Raw genomic sequence first — 26,724 nt, 5'->3', positions numbered from 1 at the left:
CTCTCCACCCCCCTCAAGTGCCCTCTGAAGCTTTCCTGCTTCCCACTCTCATTCCTCTTAACTGGAAAAAGATTTACTATGCATTTCCTCTTTCTCAGTCCTATCCTGGCTCCATTTCTTTCTATTCGGGTGACAGAGCCTCCCATCTTCATTTCTCATCTTTCCTTCTCTCACCAGAAACAGAATTCAAGTACACAGATCGATGTGATCCCCCAGAGCAGGTTTTTTTTTTTCAAAGTACCTTTGGTTAAGTAACTGCCATTCTAATTTTAAAAATTGCATGTTTGGAGGAGACGGCTTACTCCCCGCACCCAATCCAGAAGTATTGCACAACATTATCTAATATCCACTTGGCATGGTACTATCTCGTGCTAGGATGGCAGAGTTCTGTTTACAAGTGGTATCAGGAAGAAAGACAAGCTTTGAGTGGAGACAGGCTATGGATTGTGAAGGGTGAGATTTGGGCCGTTTGGTGCTTTGGAAAGAACATGAATCCCATTTCTTCTTCTTCCTTTTTGGTGTTTGAATCCTATGCAGCAGTTTTCAGGGCTTATTCCTGGCTTTGCACTCAGAGATCACTCCTGGCAGCCTGCAGGAGACCATATGAGATGCTGGAGGTTGAACCTGGGTTGGCTTCATGCAAGGCAAGAACCTTTCCTGCTGTACTAACTCAGGCCCCAGAACACTTATTATTGCAGGGAACTATGGAGGTCCCCACTCGGTCTGAGCTCAAACTCCCTATTTGGGGGCAAGAAAATCAAGGAGCATGCTCTGCACTGGGAGAATCTTCTTCCCAAATCAACGGAAACTTGTATAAGACAGGTCTTGCTCAAGATACAGAGGAACAAAGCCATTACCCCTAGCATGACTTGCTGAAAAGCTGTCTGACCAAATCAAGGCAAATAAAAACCTTTCACACTTCAAGACACTCCTTCAGTTCCCCCTGAAGATCCCTATAAAGATGTGCGCATTGGAACAGATAGTGTAACATTAAAGGACTATGATCCTACACGTATGCTCCTTGAATGAGAATTACTAAGCACGTAAGAATAAGAAAGACAGGTCTCTAAGAGAGGAAAACGGGGCATTAAAGATATTCTTGAGCAGCTCTAAAATGAGTTGAAGTTATTTGTCACTAACCAGCGGGATTCTAACCTAACACAAGACTATTAACTACCACAGGCTTATGTTGTCTTAGGCTAGATATCAAAGTGATCATTCGTTTCTTAACATTGTTACCTAGGCTAGGGGCCCTGTTTCAGAAGGGTAGAAAACTACTTAAAATTGTTCTTATTTTCTAATTACAAAGCTATAGTATTAGAATTGGCTTAGGCGTTTCTAACCCTCTGTAAGTTCTTCTCCCCAATCAAACCACAGATGTAGGTAGACCCGAGATTTGAAGGCGATTCAATTCAGTGGGGCATTGGAGTGGGGACCTTTGCGCTGCCAAAGAGGTAGCATGAGGGGACTAGATTTGAGAAGGGAGGAGTGGGTTGTGAGCTGTGATGTACAGGTGGACTTCTAAACAGTGGTGCTGTTGGCTTGCTGCTCTAACCAGTCCACCAACATGAACACAGTATTTCAACATTTAATCTACTCATTCTTGGATCGTGCAAACTAAGATGAATGAAACTCCAGCAAGGAGTTAAGAATGAGCAAGGGAATTTGTCAGAGCGCAGTATTAGGTAGAATGTGGTAACAATCACAGGAGACTTGGTAAGGATCACAGGAGACTTATTGATGATGTGATCTAGAATTTGGAGAGAGAGAAAACCATTCCAGTGAAGGGATTAGACAGAACTTCTTGGAGAAAGTGATATTTGAGCTGGATCTTTCAGGATGACTGGGAAAGCGGGACGGACGAGGGCTTTGCCATGGCGAGCTCCAATGAGGAGGCTGCAGCGTCAGGCCATGGAAAAGCAAACATTTCAGTTTGGCAGGGCCTGGGCGCATGAAGGGCGTTAGGGAAACTGCAATTGTGGCACAATTGCACAGACGGAAGGAAGGACAGATTGGAACAACTGGAAGAACAGACAAAGCTTCTTACAGGGCCTGAGGGGGAAGGGAGAGAGAGAGAGGGGGAGAGGGGAGAGAGAGAGGGGAAGGGAGAAAGAGAGATGAAGAGGGGAGAGAGAGAGAGGAGAGAGGGAGAGAAGAGAATGAGAGGAAAGAGAGGGAGAGAGAGAAGAGAGAGGGAAAGAGAGAAGATAGAGGAAGAGAGAAGGAGAGAGGGAGAGAGGACAGAGGAGAAATGGGAGAGAGAGAGGAAGAAAGAAAGGGAGAGAGAAGAGAGAGAGGAGAGAAGGAGAGAGGGTGAGAAAGAGGAGAGAGAGGAGAGAGAGAGGAGAGAGAGGGAGAGAGAGAAGGGAGAGAGAGAGAGGGAGAGACACGCAGGCACACACAGTGAGAGAGGGGGAGAGAGGAAGAGAGAGGTGGAGAGAGAGAGGAGAGAGGAGAGAGGGAGATCAGAGAATGAGAGAGGAGAGAAAGAGAGAGGGAGAGAGAGGACAGAAGGAGAAATGGGAGAGAGAGGATGAAAGAGAGGGAGAGAGAAGAGAGGAGAGAGAAGGAGAGAGAGGGGAGAGAGAGGGAGAGAGAGGGAGAGGGGAGAGAGAGTGAGGGAGAGAGAAGAGAGGAAAGAGGAGAAAGGAGAGAGGGGAGAGGGGAGAGGAGAGGGGGAGAGAGAGGGGAGGGGGGAGAGAGAGAGAGAGAGAGCGAGAGAGCCAGTCTTCCTCCCCGGCCTTGGGAGAAGGAGCGCACACACAGTATTTTCTCAGTTCAGCCTCTGCCCCAGGTGTTTCATTTCAGCCCGCAGCCCCCCCCCAGGCGACAGAAAGAGCAGCTACCCCAGATCAAGGGCTCCATAAATCTCCACTGTAAGAGGAGGCTTCAGTCCGGCCATTTGGATCGGAAACACTGCGGAGGATCCTTCGAGGGCAGAAAGCTATGACTTTCCATTTGGTCCTCAATGACATTTATGTCCTGAAAACATTTTCCTTTTTTCTCCACCTTCTCCACTGTCTCTCTCTGTCCACACTGAGTTCAACGGGGAGGGCTGGCAGTGGGGGTGTCTCTTACTCTTTGCAAATCAGACACAGGCTGAAAGCCAGCCCGGTGCAAGCTATTAGGATCATAGCGTAACCCTGAAAAGAACCTGAAGGCTCTCTTCATTTAAGTTTTTGCATTTTAATCACAGCAGTCTGGGATTCTAAGAGATAAATGAACCCCCCCCCCCCCCCCCGCCACTAAATCCAAAATCAGGACTAGAATCAGGTCTGGGATTCTCATTCCCACTTTCTTCCTAATCTAAGCACCAGATGAACTTTCTGAGGGTGCTCTTCTGATTTACAAGGAGCTGCTGTCAGTTAAGCAGGGGACTGGTAAATCCAACAGCCAAACCCAGCCCACATCCTGTTTTTGTAAATAAAGTTTTATTGGAACAGAGCCATACCCCTATCATCTATGACTGCTTTCACACTTCAATTCTAATAGTCAAGTTATTATGATGGAGGACATGTTTCCTAAAAGTTAAAAACATATGTCATCCTTCACACAAAAAATATTTTTAAAAACATATTTTGTCCTTCATCCCCCCAAAATGTAGCTGATCCCTGATCTAACCCAATAATCTGTAATTTTTTGCTGCGTACTCCTACTAGTTAAAAAAGTTATTTTAGTAAATACATTTAGTAATAAATTGTACACATGTTACACTATTGAAATGTTTGTAGATTTTCAAAATACAAACAGTATTTGGGAAAAGAGGGTTTGGGGCCACACCTACCAGTGGTTGAGAGCTACTTCTCTTTCTATGCTCTGGGGTCACACCTGGTAGTACTTAGGGGACCCTATGTGATGTCAGGGATCAGAGTGGGGTCAGCAGCATGCAAGGTTAGTGCCCTAACCATGGTACTATCTCTAGCCCAATATTTTTTAAAAGACAAGAACAATAAAAAAATTGTAAAGTAATGGTAAAATTATCATATTCATATCAGGTAACTCCTTGTTTTACACACAGTAATCTGAAGCTAAGTAAATTAAGGTTGAATATTAAATTTATCCTAACATTTGGTTTTAAATACCATTCATGGCTTAGTTTAATTTAAAAAATTCACTGTAAGATATATATATATATATATGTATATATATATATGGATACATATCACTGTATCACTGTATCACTGTCATCCCGTTGCTCATTGATTTGCTCGAGCGGGCAACAGTAATGTCTCCATTGTGAGACTTGTACAGACACATATGGAAGAAATATAACTTTTTTATTGAAGAATGGTGGTTACAATACAAATACATGATCTTCTTCACCTATCATATTTTGATCAAAAATTTCCAGAAAATTTATGTTTATCTCTAGTTCAACCAGTTGCTTATTTGATGTTTTCCAAAGGTATTCTTGTGTTACTTGCTGTTATTGTTTGGGCCACACCTGGCAGTGCTCAGGGCTCACTCCTGATGGTGCTCGAGGGACCGTAAGTGGAATGAACCTGACTGAGCTGTGTGTTACGGCAAGCACCTTCAGCCCTATACTATCTCGCAGACCCTGGTTTTACGTTTCAATACAATCCATTGCAAATCCACCCAAATGCTTCATTTGAGAGATGCTGTCCCCTATAGCAAAAACAGAGAAACAAACAAACGAACCCCCTTTTCCCCAAGGTTGGGATGTTCTCCTGGGTAAAATATAAAGGGTTTGCAAATGTGAACCCAGGAAAGAATATCAGGGCAAGCAAAACTAACAGGGCAAGTGAAAGTGTGTCCTGGAAAGAAGAGTATAAACAGTTTTTAGATGCTGCTGATTGGCTTTGTGAAATAACCCAGTCTCTGTTCTTCATGTACCTATTAAATGTTGATGTGTTTAATGGCTGTCCTAATGTCTCTGTCAACTTAAACAATGGCTCAAGTTTGGGGAGCCCAGTGGGAAAGCAATATTATATTGGATTAATGGCCTGCGTGCCTGACCATTGATGACAACTGCCCAGGTGATCCGAAAGCTTGGACTGTCTATATGTGTTTGTTTGTCTCATTCTCTGTGACCAACATCCTCTGGACCAAGATTAGAGGTGCCAATCTGACTGACTTTAGGCAGAAGATGCCATTTCAAAGGGGAGATGTGAACATCTGATACTTACGGTAGCTTACATATCATCTTTCTTCATAAGAAAAATTGCAAACCAATGAATTATTTTCCAAGAGATCTCTTTCTGTGTTTCTTCCGAAGAACACTGCATTCTCTCCTTTCTCCTCCCTGCTGTCTGTCTGTCTCTGGTTTTTCACAGGATTGGGCCAATGAATAGCTGTGCCTCTTCTCTACTTTGCACATCCCCCTGGTCAATTTCTCTATCCCTCTACATGGTCCTCTCACTAGCAAGTCTAATGTTGGTTTTTGCCTTTAAAAAAGACTTTGGAAAGCAAAACAATTTAGTAAAATAAGGCAAGTTAAGGAAAGCTAGTCTGAATTCTTTAGAAATATTTTCATATGCCTTAGCCAAAATAGATTCTCTACTTCATTAGATACATTAATATTCATCCCAAATGATGACTTCCACCATCTAAAATAAGCTACCATGTCAGTTTTTAATTTCAGAATAAATTTACCAATTTGTATAATTTATTATATGCACCAAGGATGCATTTACGTGGGGCTAAAGAAATAATTAAAAAAATTTAAAATCTTAGTCTCTTGCTCAGTGGATCAAAGTGTCAACACTGTAAGGGAAATTTTTGATCCAGGTAGCAATAGCTATAGCTCCAAAATTATAGAGTTTAACTCAGTTTTTTTTTTTTTGGAGCATACCTGGCAATACTGAGGGTTTACTTCTGGTTCTGCACACAGGGATCACTCTTGATAGTGCTCAGGGGACCATGTGAAGGGCCAGGAATTGAATGCAGGTAATCCACGTGCAAGGCAAATGCCCTACCCACTGTATTATTGCTCAAGCCCCTACAGCTACACTCCCCCTCCCCTCCCCTGTTTTATTTAAACACTGTGGTTTGCAAACTTGCTCATGATGGTTTGTTACAGGCATTCAGTATTCCAACACCAATCCCACCACCACTGTCATCTTCCCGTCACCACTGTATTCATTTTCGAAGCCCTCCCTCAAGTCGGCCCTTAAAGCAGGCTCATGGTAATGAAATTTATATTTCTTGTTACCACTACATGGTTAACAGAATGATCAAATAATTATTTCTATAGGAAAAAGTTTCTAGTCGTGAAAACTATTGTATCTCACCTGGGAAGCATCAAGTTTTAGTTTGGGAGGGTGCTAAGTCCACCTCACTCTGAGATCCCGCTGGAGGTCTCGGCCGGGAGTTGGTGTCCAATAGAGCTACCCATTGGACCAAAGTGGCTAGTAACCTTTCACAGACCATACTGCAGGTCTTTTACACAGTCAGTAACCTCCTTTTAGGGGAAGAAATTCCTCACTAATTGTGTCTTTTGTTGGGTGAGCCCTCCCCTACCCCGAAGGTCAATTCTATCCTTTTCTTACTCAATTATATACACCCTGAATCACATCTGTGCTTGTAACTTGTTAGTTAATTTTAGGGCACCCCTTAAATTTTCTAATTTATAGTTCAAACTCAGGCTGCTTTGCTGAATTTCCAGATGGCTTATTTTCCTTGGGAGTAATCTATCCAGTAGGGAAGTTGAGAATGTCGTTATTCTGAACACCTGATTAACCAGGAACTTCCTAAAATTCCCCATGCTGCTACTGCCCCCTCAGATTCTCTTACTTCTGAAGATAATTCACTGTATCACTGCATCATTGTCATCCTGTTGCTCATCGATTTGTTCAAGCGAGTGCCAGTAACGTCTCCATTTGTCCCTGTCACGTTCAGGGTCAGGGGAATGAGGACTATTAATGTTACTGTTTTTGGCATATCAAATATGCCACAGGTAGCTTGCCAGGCTCTGCCATGCGAGATTCTGCATATGAAGGTAATTATTATTATTATTTGCTTTTTGGGTCACACCCAGCAATGCTCAGGGGTTACTCCTGGTTCTGCACTCAGGAACTACTCCTGGTGCTGGGGGAATGATATGGGAATCGAACCCGGGTTGACCGCATGCAAGGCAAACGCCCTACCCAATGTACTATTGCTCCGGCCCCTGAAGGTAATTATTTTTTAAAAAATTCCCCACTCATATCATCCTATCCTTACCACAAATATCAATTTCATGATTTCAGGATATGAAATTGGTTTCCTATTAGAAGAAAAAGTTTTTAAAAAAATCACTTATTGGGGTCAGGAGCTCAAAGGTCTAGCTGGAGTGTATGCTTGGAATGTGGGAATTCCAAGTATTGGGAAATACCCCGAGACTGAAGCCCAGAGTTGACTCCAAGCTTTGCAGGATGTGGCCCCTCTACACACCATACCAAAGAGAAAGAAAAGAAATACTTATTAACTAAGTAGCACTGTCATCTCATTGTTCATCTATTTGCTAGAGTGGGCACCAGTAACTTCTCCATTGTGAGACTTGTTGTTACTGTTTTTGGCATATCGAATATGCCACAGGTAGCTTGCCAGGCTCTGCCGTGTGGGCTAGATACTCTCGGTAGCTTGCCGGGCTCTCAGAGAGGGATGGAGGAATCGAACCTGGGTCAGCCGCATGCAAGGCAAATGCCCTACCCACTGTGCTATCCCTCCAGTCCATTAACTAACTATCAAAGCATAATAACTTTCACGACCAAGAGAAAAAAATTAAAGATATAATTTCATTATCTATGTCTTTGAAATGAACCCTCTGCTTTTGGACCACTTGGCTGTGTGTTTTGTTCCTTCCATTCATGGAGCATTTTTATTTATATTAAAAATAAAGCTTTAATGCTCCCTACATGTATCAAAGTTGATTTTCGTTGAAAGCACAATTCTCTCCTGTTAGGTTCCAACCAACGAACAAAACTTACCTACCTGAGAAGAAACCAGTCTAACTTGTTTCACATATATGTTGCCTTTAATGATTTTTAAATGTCAGAAAGAAGAAGTGCTGGGCCTGCCGTCCGGGAGCTGGGAGATACAATAGAGATGCATTCAGTGCAGCCGTTCTTGACCTTGACTGCTCTGTAAAATCTCCTTGGGCAGCCTTTAAAAATCCCTATGGCCGGGCTGTGTCCCAAGGCAATTAATTCAGAACTTAACTGTGTCCCAAATCAATTAATTCAGAACTTATTTCAGGCAATAAGGCTCCCCAAGATTGACTGCAAGCTGTAGCCAGGCAGAGGGACATGAATTCATAACGAACAGTGGGGGAAGGGTTGGTGCCAGATGTGATGGTATAGGCAGCTGACAGGGGCTGGCACTATAGAGCATCAAGCAGGGCATTCGTCTTGCAAGTGGCTGATCTGGGTTCCATTCCAGACACCACACACGGTGTCCCGTGCCGGGCCAGGATGATCCCTGAGCACAGAGCCAGGAGTCAGTCCCAAGAATTGCCAGGTATGACGCCCAAACAAACAAAACTCCAAACTAAACAACAACAACAGGCCAGAACCAATCAACCAAACGAAAACAAGGCCGCATAGAGTCCTTTTGGAAAGCAAGGAGAAGCTGTGTGCAAGTATTTAGAGATCCACATAGAAATCGCAAAGTCAAGTCTCATGACCCTAAATACCAGGCTCTTTTTGTTTCTTTTATGTTTGAGTGGGGGAGGAGGTATATCAACATGTATTAGCAGAAAGTAGATGATACTAGCGTGCAGGGCAATTTTTTTTTACCCCTCCTCTTAGTTGCAGGTCCATTGTGGTGCTCACACACTTGTTTGCAGCACGGGGGCTCGCACCGGCAGAGCTGGGGGCTGCACATGGGGTAAGATGGGTTCTACGAGGGATCGAACCTGTGGTTTCATTCTTGGACCAGGTGCTCTACTCCGACCCCCCGACCCCACTTTGTGTAGATTTATTCCTACAACATATTAGATCTTTTTTTTTTTCCTTTTTGGGTCACACCTGGCGATGCACAGGGGTTACTTCTGGCTCTGCACTCAGGAATTAATTACTCCTGGCAGTGCTCAGGGGACCATATGGGATGCTGGGAATAAACCCGGGTCGGCCACGTGCAAGGCAAACACCTTATCCGCTATGCTATTGCTCCAGCCCCCACCATGTTAGACCTTAGTTCCGTCTGTGATATATCTGATCTCCTCTGGCTTTACCCTCTAGGTGACTGGGGGACGGTGAGGATGTAACCTACGACTTTCTTTCCCCATGAAAAGGTCAGCCCCTCTCTAACGCCTCTCTCTTCCGCCTCCAGGACATGATGTGCCAGGAGCACATCCTAGCTAAGCCGAGGAACCGGGAGGGAGAAATATCAAAGGATGTTCCGAGTCAGTTTTACAGCGTGTAAAGTGCAACAGGAGAAGACGCTGGGTCGGGAGAGCCAGCCAAACCAAAGAGACACCTGCCAAACCACACCTTATCCTCCTCAATCAGCGCAACTCCCTTCTGCGCAGACTCCGCTGGCCTCGGCCCCGGAGCCGCTCCTTCCCTTATTAGGACGCTGGAGACGCCCCTGTCTGGGACCCTCCACAACATGTGCCACTCATCAGGGGTTGTTTTTTTTGGGGGGGGTCACACCCAGCGATGCTCAGGGGTTACTCCTGGCTCTTCACTCAGGAATTACCCTTGGCGGTGCTCAGGGGACCATATGGGATGCTGGGATTCGAACCCGGGTCGGCCACGTGCAAGGCAAACGCCCTACCCGCTGTGCTATCGCTCCAGTCCCCTGTGCCGCTCATCAGAAACCAAGAGGAGATCGCAGGCACCCAGGGAGGGGACTGGAAAGTGAAGATGAAATTCTTGCCATTGGAGGAGACTTCTGGGAGGCTACAATTACGGTGTAGAGGGATTTTCTTTTCTTAACAGACTCCCCCCCCGCCCCCAAACAAAAGCAAAAACAAACCAAACAAAAAAAAAGCAAACAACAACAACAACAATACATTCCTTTACAAGAACAATGCATTCTTGTGGAAGGAAGTTTTCGAAACTTAGAAATGCAATAAAGGAAATTTTTAAGTTAAACGCTGCTAGGGAGATGAACATAGCGTCACCAGCCATTCCTGGTTTTCATGTTACTTCTGGAAAGGCTGGGCCAGGTAATATATCCTGGGTCTCAGGTATACTTCTGGGCCAAGTGGTGTTATTGTTTTTTTTTTTTTTCCTTTAAAATGCATTTGCTTTTATGGGGCTGGAGCAATAGCACAGCGGGTGTTTGCCTTGCATGCGGCCGACCCAGGTTCAATTCCCAGCATCTCATATGGTCCCCTGAGCACCTCCAGGAGTCATTCCTGAGTGCATGAGCCAGGAGTAACCCCTGTGCAACGCTGGGTGTGACCCAAAAAGCAAAAAATAAATAAATAAAATGCATTTGCTTTTATTTATTTATTTAGCTTTTTTTGGGTCACATCTGGCGATGCTCAGGGGTTCCTCCTGGCTCTGCACTCAGGAATTATTACTGGTGGTGTTCGGGGAATCATATGGAATAGCGGGGATTGAACCCGGGTCGGCCATGTTTAAGACAAATACCCTCCCTGCTGTATTACCCCTCTAGCCCCTGCTACTGCTCTTTTCATTTTGATGTGGAGCAAAATCGAAGCCCTGTGCTCTCCTCTGTCCTTCTGGTTCCTGTCTGATTCAGGACTGTGCTGAGCCATGTTCTAGTGCTCTGCCTTCTTCCTTCTCCCATGCTGGCCTGAGCCTTTCAAGCAGGCTTGTTACCAACATGGTGCAGTGGCAACTCCCTCTCGGTCCTCACCAGAGGTCTACCTGCTGCTGCCCTGTGCCAGCAATGGCTGTTGTGGGAATTCTATCCTGTCTAATGGCTTCTGCCTGGAATCATGAACTCAGACCCACCCCAGCAATAAAGGATCACAATTCTGACTTTTTGAGTTTACAAAACACTCCCATCATGGATGTGCTCTGATTTGATTTTTGGAATCCTGGAGAGACAGACTATATTATCATTCCTATTTCCAGTGGAAGGAACAGGCTCAGAGGAATTGGGTGACTTGGACTCAGAGCCAAGACCTCTGGCCATCGTCTGTTTGAAAATAAAGATCAACACTAGTGATTTAAAAAAAAAAAAGAGTGGGCCTGTGCACCATACTAGGAAGGTGCTTGCCTTGAATGCAGCGAGGAAGGTGCTTGCCCTGAATGCAGTGTTCCCCAGTTCAATTTTCAGCGCTGCATATTATCCCCTAGACATCACCAGGAGTGATCCCTGAGCACAGAGCCCCTGAGCACCACTGAATGTGGACTCCAGAACAAAACTTAAAATAAAAATAAAAAAGAAGAATGTATGAGACCTGTCAAATGTGACTTTGAACGAGGGAAGCAAGCAATATATATATATATATATATATATATATATATATATATATTATTGTACATAATATATATGACCTGGGTTCAATTCCCAGAACTACATATAGTCCTCTGAGACACAGCAGGAGTGGTCTCTGAGCACAGATCTAGGAGTAAGACCTGAACACTGCTGGGTGTGTTCCCCAAACTACTACTACTATGACGACATATATATATATGTGTGTGTGTGTATGAGAGGATGGGACGCTTATTGAATAGTGATACGTGCCATTTGCACAATCCTTGTGAGGTGCCTGGCAAGGGGGAGGATGCCAGTCATTGACTTGTTAAGTTGCTTTCAATAGATTGTCCCTATTTTATGGTCTAGAAGAGGAAACCCAGTACAGAGAAGTCCAATCGCTTGTCCAGAATTACACTATCACTCAGCCAGCTCCGAAGTTTGCCCTCTGTGCACACTACAATACGGCACCTCTTGTTTCTTTCCGGGTCTGTCCTCTGAACTTGATAACAGGACTCAGAAGTGAAGATAAGCGTAAGTTCAAAAGCAGTTGTCATGTGCTAGTAGAGGTCATGAAAGGAAAGTACCAGTGACTTTTGGTTTGGGTTTTGGTTTGGGGAGCCACACCCAACAGTGTCCAGGGCTTACTCCTGGTTCTGCACTCAGGGATTATTCCTAGCAGAACCTGGGGGACTCTATGTAGTGCTGGGGACTGAACCCAGGTCAGCCACCTGCAGCCAAACACCTTCCCCTCTCTATTATCACTCTGACAGCAAGAGATGCAAGCTTTATGGACATCCAGGCCTCCTTCAGGGGGAAGAGTGACACTCATTTCCTCTTTAGAGGCGCTCCAAGCAGAATTTCATGCTCTGGGCCAGATTCTTTGGGCAAGGAGCTCTGAAAGATCAAAGCCCTCCCTAGCCCACTCCTCCAGCCTCTGCAGCCAGGAAGCCCTGCTCGCTCTCTAAGCAGGATGTGACGTCACATGACAGTATCTGCCAGATTCTCCCACACAGAGACTGGAGGTCAGAGAATAACATCCGTTCAGTGTTAAGCTACAGAGGACAAGGGAGCCACTAGGAGCCTGTCGGGAGCTACCACCGAGCAGGAAGGAGTGGGGAAGGAGCCACTCTCTTCACTTCCTGTTCCCCGTGGTGATACGGAGGTAATGGAATTGAGTGTGGAGGGATGCCATGAACCACCACTTGTGCGGTACTTAGAACAGCACTTGACACAAGTAGGTCCTCTAGGAGTATAAGCTTTTCTATTATTTAATTATCATTCTGATTGCCCTCACCCTCTTCCTCACCCAATGGGAAACAGGCTCGTGTGCAGGCATCTCCTTCAAGGGAGGTATCTTCTTGGCTTCTTTTTCCTTGAAAATCTCACCACCAGAGAAGACTGAGAAAATGCAGATTAAAGGTAGGCAAAATCCTCCTTTTCGAGCGGTATTCCCTTGCCCTTCCTCTGCTCACTACCTTTCTCAGGTTTTCTTTTTCTGAGGAGTGGTGAGTGCAGGGCAAGTTCCATTTAAAATGTTTGATCAGTCAAGGTTAAAGAGATCGTAGGTTAAGGCACTTGCCTTGCATGCAGCTGACCTGGGTTCAATTCCCAGAACTACATATGGTCCTCTGAGACACAGCAGGAGTGATCTCTGAGCACAGATCTAGGAGTAAGCCCTGAACACTGCTGGGTGTGTCCCCCAAACTACTACTACGATGACGACAACTACTACAACTACTACAAAACTGTGTTTCTCAACCATTTTCCAAGTTGCTGCCCCTACCCCTACTTCTAAACTGCTTTCCTTCCTGTGCCTACATCTGTCCTACTGGGTGTGTCTTACAGTTGTCCCTTCCCTCTCCCACCCCAAGTCTCATGCTAAGGTCCCAATTGGTGATATTTTCACTTGTGGCCCCCTTGAAATATCCTGGGCACCCCCAGAGACCATATGATCCCTAGGTAAGAAACACTGCAATGCATGGGAATGCCTTTTATCTCTTATTCTCTGTCTCTCTTAATCCATGTCACTTGTCCTTTAAATTCAATAAGAAACTTCTCATCATGCAGCTCAGGCTTCCCATGTCAGAAAACATGAGTATTCAAGTGGAAACAAGAATCTCCTCTTCTATTCTTCCTCGGGATAACCCACACTCAGAGGGAAAGCGATGGATCAGAAAGTTCTCTACATGAAAAATTGGTGCTGAGTTTCACTGATGTCCCACTGCCCGTGGACATTTTTCACTGTACATGAAAATGATCCCACTTACTACTTACAAATGAAACTGCGAAACAGCACCTTCAAGTATTGCACATCTCTCAGTACTTGCTAGGGGTTGAACTGTGCCTGCTGAAAGCGGCATGCTGGACCTCAGAACATGACCTTACTTGGAAATAAGATCCTGATGAGGCAATAGAGATGAGATATGGGCTGGGGTGAGGGATCCCTTATCCAATAGGACTCCTTATAGAAGAGGGACGATTGGACAGAGATAGAGTCACACCCCCAGGGAAAAGGGAATCAGGAAGAAATTGTGTGAGGCTCTGGGAGTTAAGCTGCCACACTCCAGGGGGAGGAGGGGGTGGTACCTGGATCAGGAAGATGCCACCAAGCCCCTCCAGCCCCATCTCAGAGGGCCATGGCTCCACTAACACCTTGATTTCACACTTTAGGCCTCCAGAACTCAGAGACAATAAGTTTCTGTTGTTCTAAGCCACCCAGTTTGTGGTCCTTTGTTTGGGAGCCCCAGGAAGTGATTTCAGCTCATGCTTTCGTGATTACTCAGAAGCTACCTCAGATTCAATCCCAGGCACCCAGTTCAGGTCAGTTAATTCTCTTTGTTCATCATCACCCACTCACCTTCCTGAGTACCTACTAAACACCAGTTTCTATTCTCCCCACACTATTTTTTCTCCTTCTAGATGAAAAATTCAGAGTGGTCAAGGACACACAATTAGTGAGATCATGGGATTTTCAGTGAAGTTTATTTGTATTTCAACGTTAATATATTTCATTGATACCCTCCTCTCCTGCCAAGAGTAGGAAAAGATCAGAGACATTCTCTGGCAAATAGATCCCTGCTTCTTGCTGCGCCCTCCTCTGTGATGTATCTGGTTTAGACCAACAAAGAAATTCAGTTCCCAAAGTTTAGTTTTAGAAAATCATCTTTAGCTCTAGGGCTATCCAAAGCATAGCAGTTTGGGTTATTGTTTTTCAGCTGTTAGGTAAACGGAACAACTTAAATCTGGGATAAAGGGCACTCTGCGTTTTTCCAAAGTAGATTGATGTTTCCATGAATACATGCCAAGCAGAACTGAACTCAACCGCTTTTCATACCAGCTTGAATCTCTTTGTTGGTATAAAAGATCCACTCATCTGTCTTCTGGGAAAGGAAGTTCTCAGGGGAAAGGGAAAGGTAAGAAAACACATCACGATTAAGCATCACTGTGGTTTACTATGATGCATGTGACAACAAAATGGTCGGACTTAAGGCAAGCAGTACCAATAGTGGAGTCAAATATACTGTGATTAGTGTAAGTTCAGCCATTCTGTTTTCGTATTCATTACATTTACACACTTAGGTTAAATGTTCTTTTGACTTTTCTAGTTCTATTCATTTTTACTAAATGAATGTTCTTTACATTTTTCACCTAAAAAGAATGGTTGCTTTCATTCATATTTTACTAAATGATATGTTCTTTTCATTTTTATAGGTCTTCTATGGTCACAAAACCCACAAGGCCAACAACCTTTTACCAAACCCTTAAAATATAAGATGAAGAAATTAAGGCACAGTGAACTTGAGTGACGTGGTGAAGGTCACACACAGGGTCAAGGGTGGGGGTCTAAGCCTGAGAGGTGGGTTCAGATTGTGTGCTTCCAGTTTCCTGTCGGCTGAGGAGGCACCTGTTTAAGCTGCAGACGGTAGGTCTGGCCAATGGACGGGGTACTGAGACCTCTACCCCAAATGGAGACACTACTTCACTCCAGTGGCAGGAGATCAAGAGACATAACACGCTCTCTTCAAACCATTCCTTCTGAGACTCAGTGTTAAGTCTGAGTCTCGCTCATTAAGAACTCGGCTTTTTCCATTAGATCCTTAGGCACAGCCTAAACATTTATTAAAGGACTACGGAAATGACACAGACGCTACAGCTGTCACAAAATCAACTCGAAGCTAGGCTGCAAAAGGACTCCAATCATACACAGTTTGTGTAGTTTTCTCTGGAAGCTACACAAGAGATCATGAGGCGTGGTCTTCTGTGTAAAGAATATGTCCACTTGTATTTGGTGGTGGTGGTGGTGGTGGGGTCCCAAGGGGTGCTCCATATCTGATGGTACTCTTGGGGTCAGCCCACTGAGGGCTTGTGGTTTAAACCTGATCTGTATGTCGGTTTGACTGTTCCCAGATTCCAAGAGTGTAAGCAGGCCGTGTAGTGGAGTAGATGCTTACTATGGGGAAGGTCCTGAGTTTGGTCCCAACACCTCATCCCTCTCTCTCCTGCAGCCCTCTTATGCCCCGATATACAAGATAATCCAAGAAGAGTCAGAGAGATAGTACAGAGGTGAAGTCACTTGTCTTGTATGAAGCTCCCTTTGTTTGAAACCCAGGTGTGCATGTGGTTCCCTGAGGATGGCCAGAGCCAGGAATAGCTCTTGAGCACTGTCATATATGTCCTCTCCCTACCTGAATTAGAGAGTCAAAGGGGAACATTTATTTCCTTTCTTTGGGGTGATAATGCCCTTATTTTATTATATTTCCCCTATGTGAATGGCGATTTGAATAATGGGGTTGTAGCAAACCTGGGTTTAGACATTCTACATAAGCCTCGGAGAGCCATTCCCGAGAGGCATGGAAAGATCTAGAGAGTAACATCCAGGGTCAGCTGGAAAGAGGCAAATGTCCAGTGTGGGTGAGGCCTTAAATGGGAACTCATGGGCACTATTAACTGCAGATAACAGCAATTCCTTAAATAGGAAGAGCGGGACTCTACAGAAGCATTCTGGTCAATATTGATGGGTGATGAGTTTTACTACAAAGTTATAATAGGGCGGAAGAAAGATAAATGAGGAAATATCACTTTTCATCTAGAAGTTTACTGTTCCAAACACTTCATGTCTTCTTCGTGGTTTACTTTTATTCAGTGCCAGGGGTCTTTAATAAAAAGTCATTTTAATGACTGTGGAAGTCGGTGTTTATAAGTGGAAGGAGTGAGGGTAGATAGTATCACACTCCTTCACAAATTCCCTCCTGAGAGTAAAACCTTCTGACCACCTACCTACTTCCTGAATTTTATAACCAGAGAAAGTACTCGGGGGCCGAGGAGGGCGGACCACCAGGCTGAGCTTCTCAAATATAAACCTAGTTACAATAGCACCAAAAATGCCACTGAACTTTGCATCTATGAAGTTGCATAAGATATTAGCTCTTGGGGCTGGAGTGATAGCACAGCGGGTAGGGCGTTTGCCTTGCATGCGGCTGACCTGGATTCAATTCCCAGCATCCCATATGGTTCCCTGAGCACCACCAGGAGTAATTCCTGAGTGCATAGCCAGAAGACCCAGGTGTTTCTGGCCAGATGTGACCCAAAAAGCAAAAAAGAAAAAAAAAGATATTAGCTCCACACCAATATCCTCCCCCAACTTTATAAAAGAACAAATGGGGTCTCTGCTGGCTCTTCTGATGTTAAAAAAAAAAAGTGTGGGAAGCCACACCCAAGATTGCTTAGGTTCCTGGCTCCACATTCAGGTATGGGGGGCCAAACATGGTGCTGGGGACCATATCTGAGCACACAGCCCTGCCCACTGTACTATCTCTCTGGCCCCTACTTTTACATTTTAATTGCGAAAATAAGGCTCCATAGAACAACTTTCATCTGTCTTTAACTTGTACCTTTTAGTTTGGGAGCCACACCCAGTGGTGCTCAAGGATCATATGTGGTACCAGGGTTTGGCGTCATCACATGCAAGGCACATGTCTTTCTTTGTTTATTTTTCTGGGTCATACCCAATGGTGCTCACAGCTTTGTGCTCAGAGCTCACTCCTGGCAATGCTTGGGGGATCAGATTCTGTGCAGGTTGCTTAATGCTTCAAGCTCTACATGATCTCTTCAGCCCAAGCAAGTGTTTTAACCCCTGCACCATGTCTCTGGCCCATGGTACCAAGTCTCTGGCTTTTCTATCTACTTGAGTTCACAGCCTTGTCACTCTGCAAGGGATCCAGAGGAGAGGCACAAGCATGTCCCCTGCCTGAGTCATAGTGCTGGTGACCGAAGGAACCAGATCAGAACCTACACGCTCTGATCCTTGTTGGGAAAGCTTCTCCTTGTGCCCCAGGCCGACCCCTGAAGCCAGCAGCCAACTGGCTGAACAGTGGCCTAGCCTCCTAAGTGGCTTACTCCTGGCTCTGCAAGCAGGCATCACTCCTGGTGGGCTCAGGGGGACCCTGTGGGATGCCAAGGATTGAACTTCAGTTGCCCCTCCTGCGAGGCCAACACCCTACCACCTGTACTATCTCTTAAGGCAGAAACTTGCATTTCTTTAGCAAGTCAGAGAAAGAAAAAAAGAAAATGTGAAGGCAGCAAAGGAGTCAGTACTTGTCAGCACCAGGGAGCCCTGGGGTGGGGTGGGATGGGGGGTGGGGGGGGCGGGGAGGACCTAAGAAAGATTCCTGTGCTGAACTGGGTGGATGGGAGGGAGGGGGGAGGTAGGGGGGGAGGGGGATGTGGGGGGGAGGGTTTACAGACCAGATCAGACTGGAGCCTGTGCTTTGTTCTCTGGGACCTTCTCGGCCTTCCGTAGCAGCACCAACTGGCACAGGAAGCTCTCCATGGTTTTCATTATTTGTTGAATGAAACCATGGTAACAAGTGAGGTTTACAGGGTTATAAAGACTCCTCTTAAAAACTCAGCTAGCTTTGGAAATAAATCTAGACAGTCCTCCATTCATGAAAAACTTATTTCCAAAATCGTTATTTGCAAATTAGGGTTTTTTTTTGGTGGGGGGTCTATCTTTCTTTTCTTTTCTTTCTTTCTTTTATTTATTTTTTATAGCAGTGCCAGGGATCAAACCCAGGGCCTCACACATGCAAGGCAAATGTTCTACTGTTGAACCTTATCCCCGGTGATTTTTAGGACTCTGAATATCATGCCACATGGCAGCTGGGGCCCCGGGCTGCCCATAAACCACCTCGGTCAATTGGAGATTAAGCGGAAGCTAGTCCTGAGAACGGAAGCTGTATTTTCATGGGAAGGACACATCCTGAGGGATCCATTTAGGATTGCCAGGAGCACAGCAGCCTGCAGATGGCAGGGGAGGCTCCCCAAATCTCCATTCCTCTTGAGAGAAGAGGATTGGTAGCAGATCTATTCTGCACTGCCTCTCCCGACCCCCCTCCCACAGAGCCCTTTGTGGGGTAGGTAGTAAGAGGAGGGCTACAGAGGGCTCATTTCTAGGACAGGAACAGTTCAAAGGCAAGGAGAGAGGAATGAGCACTGCTAAGAGTACCAATGAGAAGGGAAAGAAAGCCCATAGGTCACCAGGTATGGAACAAGAGAGATGGTGGCCAGGTAGTCAGAAGACACTCACAGAGAGTCAGGATCACCCTCAATCCTGCCCCACCCCCCCAGACACACACACACACACACACACACACACACACACACACACACACACACATACACACACACACACAGATTTGCATAGGTCCCAGCAATGGCACTTGTAGAGTACCTAGTATATCCAAAAGCACAATTTTCCTCACATCTGTCATTTTTTTCTAATTTTCCATCCATAAAGAGCAAGTTGCAATTTCACCCTTACTCAGCTTATCTAAACAAGAGGACCTGAAAAATCGATTATTTAAAAGTCATCTTTGTACCTCAAAGTGAGCAAACAAAGCCATCTTGTTGACAAACTAAAAATGTGCATACCCTTTGAAGAGAAAAGGCCCCCAGTGAGTCTTTCCTGGGCTAGTGACTTCTTCCTTTGAACACACTTCAATGGAAGGGGCTTTCCAGGCTGTCCTTGGCTACAGCAGAACCCAGTGGGGCCGACAGAGGCAGGCACATTAGCATCAATTTGAAGAAATGGAAAGACACAAAGCAGAAGATAAGACATCATAAAATCATGCTGGGATAGGCGTCTTACCCACTGAGGTACCACTGTTTTGCAACATGATTGAAAAAATGACAAATACAATGATATGGTATATGGTATATAAAATAGAATTTACAGTATGTCTGAAGTGCCTTCCAACTGCAGACATACTGTAAATTCTATTTTAAAAATTACTCCTGGCAATGGACAAAGAGACACCTTCTTGGTGATGCTCGTACATCAGTCAGGGGCAGAGCAAAAGGTCCTGTGTTCACCCTAACTTGATGCCTGGGTTGGCAGCCAAAGCTATTTCTTGCTTGTGGCACACACAGAAATAAAATACATAAATAAGTAAAAATAAAGACAAGAACAAGAAGTCATTCCCACTCAATTTTTTTTGTTTTGTTCTGTTTCACAATTTTAGTACACTAGAACATCATAATACTGAATGCCCCAGAAAAAATGAACAAACCAAGTCTACTTGGTTTGTAGAGTGACAAACCATCTCACTTGTAAGAGATGGACAAATCATCTCTACTTTTTAAAAGAACACTCCTATGGGCTGTCAGTTCTGTCATTTGTATTAATGAGCTAATCACTTACTTCCCTGGCAGTTTTTTTTTTAAAAAACTTAGTTTCCTCCAAAAACAGCAGGATAAACTAAATGATTTCCTGTGTCTCTGAATCCAGAGGTTTAAAATTTATATGCCCTTCCGTATTTGTCACAAAATGCGGGACAAGGACAAAACGTTTTCATCTTCAGGATAATGAAGTCATACTTTATTAATAAGCTAAAAAAGAACAAGCTTGCTTCTTAGACATGAGTATTTGTAAGGAGCATGAACTTTTGAGACAGGGTTTGGGGTGGGGGGGGTAGGGGAATGAGAAAAGTAACCAAAAAATTCAAGAGCAAGTGACAGAATCCCTCAATAATCTTCTGAGGAACCAATGAACAATACCTTGAAATCTAAGGAACTGAAGAGACATTCACACCTGCCCCGGGGAAAATAACGTGGTTCTGTGGTTCTGCATCGGTCTTGGGGCTCAGGAATTTTAATGCAACTCATTAAAAACAAAACAAAACAAAACACTGCCAATCTGGAGGTGATGAAACAGAGAAATCATCTGATGCAAAGGCAAAGGAATTTAGAACACACTTGGTAGGGCACCTGTTTGGATCCTCAATCTCATGCTTCTCCAAAAGCAAAAAGCGCCAACTGTGTGTGTCCTGATGACTCGACGTATACATTTCAAGGAGTGAAGTTTGATTTGTTAATCAAAAGAATCAGAAAGGGTAGCTGCCGACCTTCAGTCTGATCCTGGAAGATTCAAAGATTCCTACTAGTTTCTGCCCTCCTGGCAGACCATTACCCTCCTGGGGAGGTTGAGAGACTCCTTTGGAAGACTAAGAGCAGAGGATGGATACCGGTTATTAGCCTAGAGAGAAACAGGAGGCCCCTGGAGTAGTGAAGCATTTGATCTGGTCCTTGGGAGAGAGACACGATGGAAGACAGACGAGGATGAATTAAAACTCCTCAGCTCTACTCTGCGCCCCAGTTCTGCTCACTGCACCCACTCTGCCCAAGCTTCCTTGGAATCCTACATTTCCACAGAACCATCAACGAAGGCACGAAATTAGATCAGTGGCGGCTGAACTAGTCCGTGGAGACCTACGATTTCAAGAGAAATTGGTGGAGTTGGTCAGTGGGACGGGTAGAACGTGGACGAGACACGGGGTAGGAGCGAGCAGTGAGAGAGGGCGGGCACATGCAGTCCGGGTGCAGGTCCAGAACCTTCTATCTAACCACAGCCTTCCTTTTAAGTAATAAAATTCTGCAGAAGGTCAAACATATTGAAGAATAAAACACCAAAATGCACACACTGGGGCTGGAGTGATAGGACAGCGGGGAGGGTGTTTGCCTTGTAAGCAGCAGACCTGTGTTCAGTCCCCAGCATCCCATATGGTCCCCCGAGCACTATCAGGGGTAATAATTGCTGAGTGCAGAGCCAGGAGGAACCCCTGAGCATTGCTAGGTGTGACCCAAAAAGCAAAAAAATAAAAATAAAAGAAAGAATGAAAGAAAACACACACCCCACTAGTTTGATAACCACTGGACGACACAGATAATGACTAAGATCCCTTAGAGCGGTCCTCACAATTCAGTGCTCACACCTAAAGAAACTGACGAGCAAGGAGCTCTCTTCACACGGTATACGTGGGGTTCGCTTTCCCGACCCAGTCGAGCCCTTCTGTTTATTCGATTTACTGTTGCACAAATGCTGAGACAACTGGAACAACAACTGCCATGCTGAGTCAGTGCCCGAACCCTCCTAAATGGGAGAGATTTACGAAAAGGCCATGCCGTGTTCTTACTCTCACGTAAAACATTTCCCTCAGACCTGGTGGTTTTTGTTTTTTTTCCCCCCCAAGCTCATAAATGCCTGGATGGAAGGCGCCCTGGCCTGTGTGTGAGAGACTTTGCCGCACACTGGCGGGCCTGGGTAAGCTGAGCTCAGCTTCCCTTTCCTCCTCGCAGAGAATGAAAGGATCGCAGAGAACAATCTCCGAGGCACCCCCCCCCCCCCACCCCCCAACATCTACATTCCAGGATTTCAAGATCCTCAACCTGGGAGCTCGTTATCGGAACAATTCCCTGATCAACACCATGTGCTCGGTCCTATTCTCTCCCAGTCAGATGTCAGTACTTTCAGGGCTGTGGGCTGTTGACTTTAAGGATTGGGCAATGTGTGCTTTAGCCAAAAGCTGCGAGTCCTGCTATGGGATCACTCCGAGCAGAGGGCTCAGGTCTAAATTAACAGCAGATCTTGAGAAACAAGATGCTTTGGGGAATCGGTCTTTGGAAAGAGAGAATGCTGGTGTCTCGATGCAAAAAAAAAAAAAAAAAAAAAAAACCCGACAGATGGTCTTCAAACCACCAGAAACTTGGGAACCAGAAACACCAATCAGAACAATCAGAAGTTTTAAATGGGTAAATTTCAGATAGGTCTGAAATGTACATATTCCTTGCCTTCCTTTGCTCTGGATTGTACCTCCCAATTACCACAATCTTTAAAAGGAATTTTTTTTTTAAAATAACTTTTCTTTTTTTTTTTTTAAACCGTGGGGGGTGGAGGAAGAAAGAAAGAAAAGAGAAGAGAGTGGAGGCTAAGTGAGCACTCACTGGGAGAGCGCGGCCAGGCTGCGTCTTCCCTTGGATCCGGGTCCCGCGAGCATGTCCGCAGCTGGAGGGGTCCGCGAGCAGCTGCAAACGCCGGGAACCTTCGGGGCGGTCAGGACGTGGGCCGGGCCCGCGGAGGTGCCATGTTATCTCTGGCTGAAATTCAGTGTGCGGGATGCTCTCGTGTTCTCCCTTTGTGTTAACACTTTGGTCTGTCCCGGTGACGAAAGTCTGGGCTTGTCCTAGGCCAAATCTACTCCTCCCCACCCTTTCCCTCGGCATGGGATCATCAGAGAGCTGATTGTTATTTTTTACTGTAATCTCTCTAATAGAGGCCCATCCTATTTAGACAGGGGGTGGAAAAGGCACAGGCTGGATATTTTTCACTACATTATGGCTCGGGAGTAGGGAGACTGGGAATTCCCAATCCACACCCCACTCCCAACCCCCATCGTTTTCAAAGTCACGACTTTAGAGGGCTGAACACAAATAATGATTCTGAATGGAAGAACTCGGCAAAAGGTGCTGCGAGCTCAGGCTTTTGGAGAACAGCTGATCACGGGATTGCACAAACAACCAGTTCTAAAGAGATCAATGGAAACCAGCCCCGCCAAGGAGAAGTTCATCTGGGTGCAGTTCTCAGGCCCTCCTTCTGAGTTCTGTTCTCAATTAGCATTGGTGTAGGTGGCTTCCAAAGCAAACAGTTTCCACTGAGAAATCCAATCTGTGAAATGCCTTTTAGCCCTCTATCCAGGGAAAGATGCAGGACATAGAAAACACAAACCAAAGACAAAGGGAAAACTTGGAACATTCCTCCCATCGGGGATATTCTAGAACAATCAGGGAGTTCGGGGCGCACACCCCTCAGAAAAGTGAGGGTGATCGTCCACCTTGGAACATGTTACAACTGAGGGCCCCGTCCGCACCCTGGTGCTCAGCGGTGACCTCATCAGCCAAACCTGGCCAGGGAGGCTGGTCAGCCACATCTTGGAAAGCAACCAAATTCCAGCCCCTGAAGAGGGGGCGGTTGATTCTATCTGGAGATGACACTCCAACTCCATCTCGACTGGCATTATGAATGTGCTTCTTCATCTCTAACAAGCTAAGGACAGTTTGGTGTTGGGGCATGAGCGACTAATGGAATTGGCTAAAAGAACTCAAAAGTCAAAAAAGGTGAGAGTAAGTGAATTTGCTAGGTCAAAAGCAGGAGCTGAGTTCATTTTTACATGCTAAGGACTTCTTCATAAAAAATACACACACACACACACACACACACACCAAACCTTGAGCTTTCTAGCTTCTTGTCACAAGTAGGGACATAGAAGCACAGAGCATTTTGATCATTTGTTCAGCACCCTGCCACAGAAATGTAACGGGTACTCTTTTACTTGAGGACGTTTAACCGAGTTAGGTGAAATGTTCTTCACTCAACGAACTAGAAAATTTGGGTTGTTTAAATACTTAGCAAAGTCTTTTATCAGAGTGACAGTTCATGAGTCAATGTAGTTTCATGAACTGAAAAATTAACTCTCCATATATCATAATGGAGATATATATTTAAGTATTCCTTTGATTATGCAGCTATAGTCACTTTAATGAAGCTTTGGTCAGTGCTGATATATGTATATGTATATTAATATGATATATGTACAATGGTAACCCCAATAAACCGTGGCATAGAACTTGAGGTTTGTGTAACTGGACTCTGCACAACAATATAATCACCCAAGTATGCATTTCTTAAAATAAATACTTGTTGTTAAGTGATTCATAACAATACATATTATCACTCAATATATTGATTATTTAAAGTACGTGAGACATGCACTCTAATAGAGCTATGTCTGCCTTTATTCATTGGGCTTTAATAAAATGCAGGTAGAGCTTCTTATCTAAAATAAGAACTTCCTGTTTCATATGATACGGAACACTATTACCATTAATCTACATGAACCCAGTTTGCGCTCTCCCACCCCCAAAAGAATCTACTGAGTCATACCACACAGAAACATTCTACTTTCATAGGGGCTTCTACTGTAAAGGGGGATTCCTGTAGTCAGACTTGGCTTGGGCTTATTGCTCTGTAGCTGAGATAGAAGCCTGGGCAGGGGAAGTTTTGCTAATCCCTTTTCTACCAAATTGGGGCAAAAAATTTGTTTTCCCCTTTCCCAGAATTCAGTAGTATGATATGGCAAGCCAAACAACATTTCCCCTGCAGGCATCCAGGACTGAATGCCCAGAATTTGAGGCCATGCTATCTTACAGGCAAAAGTGACTTTGTAGATATGACTAAGTTAACGACTTTAAGATAAACAGTCTCCCGGCTTATCCAGGTAAGCTCAATCTAATCACGGGGATCTTCAAAGCAAGTCAGAGAACCCTCTCCTACTGCGGTCAGAGGGAGATAGGACGGTAGAAAAATGACCAGAGAGAGGCAATGCCGCCGGTCCTGACAAGGGGGGGAGGGGGCCCAGAGCCCAGGAATGTGGCAGCTTCTAGAAGCTGGAAAAACAAGGAAGTGGATTTCCAATTAGAACTCTGAAGTCCAGAAAGAAAATGAGCCCTGCCCATAACTTTGATTTTGGTCATGCATTAGACTTTAATTTCTAGAAGTGTGCTTACTAAGTTCATGGTTATTTGTTAGAGCAGCAACAGAAAATGAACCCACTAACTTACAAGACTGGGTTGCCTTTGGGAATCCATTCCATCTCCTGATTTTCTCCTCATCCCCCGACCCCCCACCCCAATCTAATTCTGAGGTGGCAACTACAGTTTGGGCATTTTGGGAATGAGCTCATAAAATGAAGTTGTCTGGAAAAAATTCTTTAGTCTCTCTCTCTCTCTCTCTCTCTCTCTCTCTCTCTCTCTCTCTCATCCCCTCTCTATTTTCTCTTCTTTTCCCTCCCCTCCCTTTTCCCCTTCCCTCTCTCTCCTTCCATCTTTCTCTTCCCCCTTTCCCTTTTCTCTCTTCTCTCTTTTTTCTCCTCTCCCTCCTGTCTGCTTTCTCTTGTCTTCCCTTTCATTTCTTCCTTCTCTATTTTTTTCCTCTGTCCTCTCTTCTCCTCCTATCTCTCCTCTCTCCTTTTCTGTCACTTCCTTCCTGCCCCACCTCTCTTTATCTCTCTCCCTTTCCTGTTGGGGAACAAGAATTTAGCAATCTTCCACTAATATGCTGACATTTATGTATTGAAAGTATGCGAGTGGCTGATTGTATGAAAGATATCCAAGTTAGGGGAAGCAAAATCATAACTAATCCTTGTGGACCCCTTCTTATTAAAAGTGTTCATTGGAGAAAGGGTTGTCTGTTTTCTGTCTACGTTAGTAAAACTCACAGTTGTCACCCGTAGGGTAGTGGCCCTACCAGTGACGTGTCATCAGGCAAGAGAAAAGTAAGTCTTGAGCAGCGTTGGGTAACTGGAAGAGCAAAGAGACCAGCAAAAGGTTGGGTATGTGTGTCTGGGGGCAGCGGGATAGATGAGTGAGTCACAAGTGGAGAATGGGACGGGGGAAGGTCACAGCTTCCAAGCAGCTCTCTGAGGTCAGGCCGCCTAGGGCTGGAGAGTCAAGACTAGCAGAACTGGGAAGACCAAAGGTAACCTGTGAAAAGGGTCTGTTCCAGAGTCTTATAGTCATGTGCATATTCACTGTGTAGGTCAGACAGAGGTCACTGACCCGAAGTTCAGCTTCCAGATCTGGTATCTCTGAGAATGGAATTAGTGGTAACCCTTGGGACCAAGCAAAACTAATGCCAGCCTTCCTTCAGCAAGATGGCAGCTGTTATGTGCACATGTATTTCAGCCTTTTCACCAGCGACGACGGAACTCTGGGTCCATCCTAGGATTACTCATCCTCCATTCCTGGATGCTTTAATGTTTCATCAAAGAGATTCTGGGCTGAGAAGGCTTGAGGGAGGTCAGTGCAATTGAAAGGAACAGCTCCCACCGCAGGGTGGTCCTTTATTAATAAAATATGATGAAAAAAATAACTTGGCTGCGTGGAACCAAGAGACCGGACCACATGATCGGTTCCAGACTTTATAGTCTCCATGGCTATTTAAGAATAGCTTTTACCTTGGAGCAATTCCCTAGGGAAAAGAAAGGTATGTGGGAA

General features: G+C 45.0%; 1 protein-coding gene across 13 annotated transcripts in view; it reads right to left on the bottom strand.

Moving 5' to 3' along the window:
* The window catches only part of CALD1 (caldesmon 1), a 212,817-nt gene that overhangs the window by 57,148 nt on the left and 128,945 nt on the right, over positions 1-26,724 (bottom strand). Inside the window, exon 1 of one of the 13 annotated variants that reach the window (XR_008630191.1) lies at positions 22,618-22,860. The exons of the other annotated variants lie outside the window; for them this stretch is intronic. The gene's annotated coding sequence lies outside the window, so the exon portion shown is untranslated. Of the gene's footprint in view, positions 1-22,617; positions 22,861-26,724 lie in introns of those variants that run through there. 13 annotated transcript variants of the gene reach the window in all.

This window comes from Sorex araneus, chromosome 1 (genome assembly GCF_027595985.1).
Source record: "Sorex araneus isolate mSorAra2 chromosome 1, mSorAra2.pri, whole genome shotgun sequence".
Lineage (NCBI taxonomy): Eukaryota > Metazoa > Chordata > Mammalia > Eulipotyphla > Soricidae > Sorex > Sorex araneus.
This window is presented reverse-complemented; position numbering and strand designations above follow the sequence as displayed.